The sequence below is a fragment of the Canis aureus genome, chromosome 12 (assembly GCF_053574225.1).
Source record: "Canis aureus isolate CA01 chromosome 12, VMU_Caureus_v.1.0, whole genome shotgun sequence".
In the NCBI taxonomy this organism is placed as follows: Eukaryota; Metazoa; Chordata; class Mammalia; order Carnivora; family Canidae; genus Canis; species Canis aureus.
In genome coordinates, this window is record NC_135622.1 from 53,280,833 (window position 1) to 53,287,695 (window position 6,863).

Consider the following 6,863-nt stretch of genomic DNA (forward strand, 5'->3'; position numbering starts at 1 on the left):
GGGGGACAACCACGTGCCTGGCCAGTGCTCGCCCCTCGCACACGCTGTCTACCCCCATCTTCTCCATGGCAGCCCCTGAGGATCACCTTCCTCTCTGTGATTCCCAGATGAAGAACCAAGGGCCGCGGGGGTTGAGTAACTCACCCAGGTCACCCACAGCCAAACCACGGGCCCCTCTGTCATCTCTTTCTGTCTCCCAAGATGTGGTGTTGTAAGAAATAATGAGTCTCTGGGACCAAAGATCCTCAAGATCCTGTGTTTTGTCCTAAGCGGCTTTGAATCTTCCGAGGGCCTGGTGCAGGCCTGGGCACGCTGAGGGCCTCGGGACCAGCCGCCGACCACGGTTCGGATCCCGCCGTGGCCTCATCCTTCTGCTAGCAAGGCCCGCGGAGCATCATTTACCATGTGGGCACGGGGGGGGGGGGGGGGGCGGGGGGGGAGGGTTCTTTCCCACAGCTTTCTCAGAGGGGTCGACAGGTCTTTCTTTACCTGTGAGTCACAGGCGTGGTGTCAAAGGCAAGAAGACAGCAGGGTCCATGGGGCTGGGAGTTGGAAGATGCGAGCTCTGACCCTTGCTCTGCACAGCCACCTGCTGAGCCTCATGCATGTCACTTTGCGTCCCTGCCTCTCGGCCTTGCCATCCAGGAATTGGGGTTTTAGGAAAGAGGATGTTAAGAAGATGGTATCTGAGAGTTGACAGGGCTGAGGTGGCACAGCATCTAGTGCTGAGGAGATGAGCCACAGAGGGGACTCGTGAGACTCCTGGGGGAACCAGGAGGAAAGTCACCCCCTAACCTGCCCAAGCCCAGGCCAAATCCAGATCACCAAGCAGAAGGCGGAGGCACAACCCTCACACCCAGCACTTGCTCTGCAAGGTCCTTCCCGTGCCTCTAGCCCACACCAGCCCCTTCCCACCCAGGCTCTACCCCCTCCAGTCCCTACAGGAGGCCCAGTACTCCAGGCCCTTCTGGCCTACGACCTCCACAGAAAACCTTGGGCCCCATCACAACACAGTGACACCAGAACCCCGGACTCTCTTCTCCCAGGAGAAGATGCCAGGTAGTCTTCCAGGGTCAGGAGCCCCTGTCCAGCCCTGAGATCACCGTCTATACTGCACGAAGGTGAGCGGCCCCCTATGTTCCGCGTCAGTGCCCTGCGCCTTTTCCTTCTTCAGCATTTCTCTGTCTTCTCTGGGCCTCTGTTTCCTCATTCATAAATTAAGACTTAGACTCCTTCTAAAGCCCCTTTCCAGTTCACAAACTCTTGTTGCTACTAGCACGAAGCTGGGAGAACCTGCTGGAATTGGTTGTTGGTATAAGAGGCTTTTGAGAATGTGGCTCAACCGGTAGTATGAGTGAATTCAGGGGCTCCCCGGCCTCCAAGGAAAGGAAAGTCCTTGGTGAACTTTCCTGGAAGGATCCCTGCGAAAGTCTTCCTGGGCACCAGAATCAGACCGACAGGCATCTCCTTACCCCCACCCACAGCTACTTTACTAAACGTGGTCTCTTTATAATTTCAAGTTCAAGTATATACCTGATGAGAAGAAAATGATTCTCTGCACATAAACTTATTTAAAAAAATTTTTTTAAATACCATTTTCTTCCTTTTGTGTTTCACGGGAAAGCCTTTGCAAGGCACAAGAAAGATTTTTTTTTTCAAAAGATTTTTTACTTCGAGGTTAGTTAAACAGCATTTTCCCATAAATAAGCATGAAAGCGGCATCCCCTGGGCTGATTTCTTTCAGTTTATACGTTGACTACAATAACTTCCAATTCTATACATGATGCCAGCTCGGTTTGAATAACAACAACTAAAATATATTCTGAAAAAAAAAAAAACAACAGTGCTTTAAAATGTACACACACAGCATTGGGCGAGCTGAGCCCCGAACAATTACAGGATTTTGAAATGATTTTCAACGTCTCTTTTTTATTTTTTTATTTTTTTATTTTCAACGTCTCTTGATTTCACACATCTTTGTCTAAATGATGGGTTGCTGTCAAGCTGTGTGATCCTGTTGATCATTTGGGGTTGTGTATCCAAGTGCAAATTATTTGTTTTAATTTAATCCTTTTTTCTACTGAAAATCTTACAGTCAAGACTCTGGCGTTTCAGCCACAATGGGGGTGAATGTTGAGTTCCAAAAAAGAGGTTCTAACAATGTGAGACAGGGAAGGGCTTTTAAGGACTATGTAGACTTTACACAGAGGAGGAGACTGAGGCTCACTCGGAGAGGTCAAGGCTTGTCTGAGGTCACCAGCCGAAGACCAGGAGACTTGGACTCCTATCTTCCCGGAGAGTATGATTTCTCCTGTGGAAGCCTTCTCAAATCTCCAATCAGAAAATGACAAAATGCCCATGACTCTTGTCTTCTGGCTCCATTGGCCCCAAGTGGTTACGAAGCTTTCCTCCTTAAGTTGATGTTTGGGACCTCTTTCAAATTGTCTTGGTATTTCCTGGTATTTCCAAACATCCACAGTTGTCTTTTATCAAAGTCACCAGCGTTGAGAGCCAGACACACTGCCCGTTCTGACCCTGGGTTTGTCCAGCTGTGGGGCTCAGAAGTGGTCGTGGGCAATTGTAGTCTGAGCAGTAGTCTGAGCCCCTCCGGAAGGAGATCTGGCCTCCCATGCATTTCAGCATAGAAGTCTCCTCCACAACCATCCGCCAGCCAGTCAGTTCTTCTAGCAAGAAACAGAACAAGACCCAGGGAGTTGTTGTCTCTTGGAAGACAACTTCCCTGACTCTCTCTCCTCTCCACAGCCCGGGAAAGCGCCCCCTCTGTGAACACAAGGCCATGATGCCCTTCTGTGAAAGGCACTGGAAGGGTGGGGATGGAGGGACCAAGTCCTCTTCCCCGGGTGGGAAAGAGGCTTCCAGGTACAGGAAACGGTGATATGAAGCTAGAGGCCAAGCAAAGACACCAGGTGGAATTCAGTTTGGCTGCGGCCCAGGCTGTGGCCTGGCATGGTGGAGGCATGAGGCGGGAGAGGCAGACAGGAGGCAGATTATGAACAGCCTTGCCAACCATGTCAAGTTTGGATGATATCCCAGGAGCGATGGGGAGCTATTGAAGGATATTAAGTAACAAGAGACATAATCAGATTTGGGTCTTTTAAAAATGTATTTAGCTTTAAGTTGCCGAAGTAATGTGTGTGTGTAGGTGCTTGTGTGTTGTAACAAGTGAAATGAAATAAAAATGAATTAGGAGAAGCCGGCCTTTTGTCTCTCTTTCTCTCCATTCCTCCCCCCAACCCTAGATCACTGCTGTTAACCTGGAATGTATCCTTCCATGGCTTTCTCTTTTACCTCAACATTTATCTCTCTCACACACACACGCACACACACACACACACACACACGTACACACGGCGGGATGGGGGTACTACCCATGGATGCCAGTCCACAGCACTGGACCTAGGCCTCAATCTCTGTCTCTGTCTCTCTCCGTGGATCTCAATTTGTGGCGACCTAGATGCACTTGTGTATACGATTTCATATAAGTGAGGGTCATTTCAAACATGCCGGGTTGCCATTATTTTTCATGCTTTCTTCTATTTTTTAGTCGATTATATTTTTGAGCAATGTGCATTTTAGGATTCTCCCCCTAGCGATTACGTGAAAAAATGACTGAGGGAAGCAAATGTGGAGGCTTGGAGGCAGGAGGCCGCTCTTGGCTCCAGCAAGGGGATGGGGTAGCCTGACTAAAGAGGTGGCTGTGGGACCGAGTCACTTAAGGCATGCTGTTGAGTTCCCCAGCGGATCACAGCTTAGAAGAGACACCCCTCAAATCCTGTGAGGTTGGATGATTCGGGAAAGAGAAAGAAGTTTTTTGGTTACATGGAGCTGAGTTTTCTGGGCCACAGCTGGATCACCCTGTGCAGCTCATGGAAACTGAGCCTCACATTCCGATCTACAAAACGGAGTAGATCACTTCGGCCCCATAGGGTCTCTGTGCGGAGTCAATGAAGGGCTTGTATGGGAGGTGTTTCATCCCAGGACCAGCACCAAGCAGACTCTACTGGGTGAGTGGTTAACACACAAGCACTACTGCTCAACCCAAAGTAGCCAGGTGCTCACAGACTGGACCCCTTCCTCGTCTCCTCCACCCTTACCTGGGGCTGCCCACAGTGGAGACCCCCAGCACCTCTCAACAGATCTAGGTCTGTAGTAGGGCTGGCCTCAAAGGGATCGCAGGCAGCCAAGCAGGAACCTGGAATTTTACCAAAGTCCTTTACCCCGTTTGTTAGCTGAGGCCTGAGATCCTTTCCTCAGGACACAGGCAAATTCTAGGCCCACAGCCCAGGCCAGCTTCGGCTCACAAAACCTGAGAGGACATGCTCACTTCAGTTCCTTACCTGCATGCAGGATGGAACCCAGGTCTTTGGCTCATTGGGGGCGGGGCGGTGGAATGTGTGTCTTAAGAGCCTGAAGGGACAGGTCTCCGCTCAGGGTAGGCATGGAACAGAATCCAGCCAGGTAGCCACCTGTACCGTGTGTAGACAAAGTGTTCTTGGGAAGCCTGGGTCCTCCTTGGCCTATGTCTGGATTCCTGGTACCTACAAAGTGTTCTAAAAAAATAAATTAATAATAATAATAATAATAATAATAATAATAATAATAATAATAAAGTGTTCTTGGGAAGCCTGAGTTCTCCTTGGCCTATGTCTGGATTCCTAGTACCAGATGGAGGACAGGGTCAGGTTTGCATTCACCCAGAATTGCTAAAGAAATAGTGGTGAGAGGTCAGAAAGCATGACACCCACTGGGGGGAATGTGGTTAGGTGGTGGGCAGTGGGCTCTCAGGAGAACAGAGAGAGAATTCTCAGACTGTGTGAGAAATCCCCACATGGTAGAGAGATCTGGGGTCCGGGGGCCTTGTGGGGGGAAGAACAGGTGCAGGTCAGGGCATGTGGCCCTCGGCTCTGATGCTTCAGACTCCGACTTTGGTGATTGTCAATCAGCGGCCCCACCCCGGGGGGCTGGACGCCGATGGGGGAGATTCGGAAGAGAAACACCCTTCGATGCTGAAAGGCAAGACACACATGCACACGCACCCACACATGTACGCACAGCCCTGGCCTCCCCAGACAAGCAGAAGCAGGGGGTGAGAGGGAGAACGTGAGGTTGGAGAGACCAGAAAGGGGGGAAGAGGGACAGGGGGCAGACAGGGGAGGGTGATGAGGGGCAGAAAGGTCTCAAGGCTTCAGGAACTCCGGCCAAGGCCAAGCCCAAAGGGTTGGGCCTCCCGGGCAGCGTGGTGCGGGGAGGAGGTCTTTGCCCTGCCTGTGATTCACTCCGAGACGTGAACCCCTTCCCCTCACCGCCTCCCCACCCGTCCTCACCTTCTCGGTCTGCACGAGGCGACCACCTCGCCAGGAGGTCTCCCGCGCCCCCCCCCCCCCAGCTCCCCGTTCTCTTTACGGCCACGCCTGCTTCGGGTGTGAACGGCTCCACGGGTCAGGGCGGCCACGGGGCCTCCAGGGCAGAACTGCCAGGGAAGGCCCGGGCGTCGAGGCGTTCTGGGAAGGCGTCCCACAGCAAGGGCAGGGAAAACCTGAGCCGGGCCTCCCTGGGGCCTCCGAGCCCCCAGGGCGGCGGCTGCGCCGGAGGCCGGAGCCCAGGAGCCCAGGAGCCCAGGAGCCCAGGAGCCCAGGGCAGCAGCCGGCCAGGCCCCCCCCGCCCCCTCCGGCTGCAGACAGCCTGGCTCCAGGCCCACCTCCCGGTGCCCGGGGCCTGACATCTTCTGGGCAGAGCCGCGGTGCCCAGGGAGCCGTGCGGATGGTGTTAGTAAACACGCTTTCTTGCGCCCAGCCTGGCAGGGCCTGCGGGCAGCGGGAGGGCGAGGAGCGAGCTGGCAGCTCCCACGGCTGGGCAGGCCGGGCGGGCGGGCGGGCGGGCAGACAGCCGGGCGGGCGGCCCCGCACCGCCACCGCCGAGCGGCCCGAGCGAGCAGCTGCTCCCGTCGCCATGGAGACGGGGCTGAACAATGAGCAGCCGGAGGCGCGGCGCGGCCGAGCGCGGGGCCCTCGCTCCCGCCCCGCCGCCCTACACCTCCGCGGCCGCGCGCACGGCCACAGGCGCGGGCACACGCACCGGCACGGACGCGCGCACACGCAGGGCACAGGCACGCGCACACGCACCGGCACAGGCGCGCGCACATGTACCGGCACAGGTGCCCGCACACGCAGGGCACAGGCACGGCCTCAGGCGCGCGCACACGCACCGGCACAGGTGCCCGCACACGCAGGGCACAGGCGCGCGCACGGCCACAGGTACGCGCGCACGCAGGGCACAGGCACGCGCACACGGGCCCCAGGCCTCCCAGCCAGAGGAGCAGCAGGACAGCGAGGGGGAAGCAGGGGCGCAGGGTCCCCCCCAGGCCAAGGCCAAGGAGGAGGAAGCAGAGGGCGAGAAGGGAGGGCCGGGGGGTCCCAGCGTCGCTGCCGCAGAGCTCGAGCAAAAATCGCACCATTTGATTCTGGCTAAAAATACGTTTTTAAAACCTAGCCAGCTTTGCAGAGGCTCACGTGGTGCCTCGGAGTCTTATATAACGGGAGAGCGAAAGGGGGTTTCTAATTAGCAAAAGGCATCTGGAAGCAAATCCCCCGATCCGATCCTCGGGGAGGGGCCGCTGGGACGGCCCCACGGAGCCGGAGGTCCCGGGAACCCAGAAGAATGCCTTTCCGAACGGACCCAAGCCCGTGTGGTTCCTCCTCGAAGCTACCGTGAAGGGAGGCCCGGAAGGTTCCGCCGCAGCCGGGCGCCGGGGAGCTGCAAGAGGCCGCCGGCGGCCCGCAGGAAGCAGAGGGAGGTTGTGTCCAGAGGCCCGAGGAGCCTAAGGGGACAGGCGGGGACTTGAG

At 55.6% G+C, this 6,863-nt stretch overlaps 1 long non-coding RNA gene across 2 annotated transcripts; it reads right to left on the reverse strand.

Moving 5' to 3' along the window:
• Window positions 1-1,911: 1,911 nt before the first annotated feature.
• On the reverse strand, window positions 1,912-5,893 carry LOC144281211 (uncharacterized). 2 transcript variants are annotated; one of them, XR_013349719.1, is made up of 3 exons: window positions 5,720-5,893; window positions 4,359-4,571; window positions 1,912-3,067 (listed from the first exon to the last, which is right to left on the reverse strand). It is a non-coding gene; the product is annotated as an uncharacterized LOC144281211 (long non-coding RNA). The 2 variants fall into 2 exon arrangements; XR_013349718.1 differs by having other exon boundaries at window positions 1,912-2,684; window positions 5,720-5,891.
• Window positions 5,894-6,863: the final 970 nt, after the last annotated feature.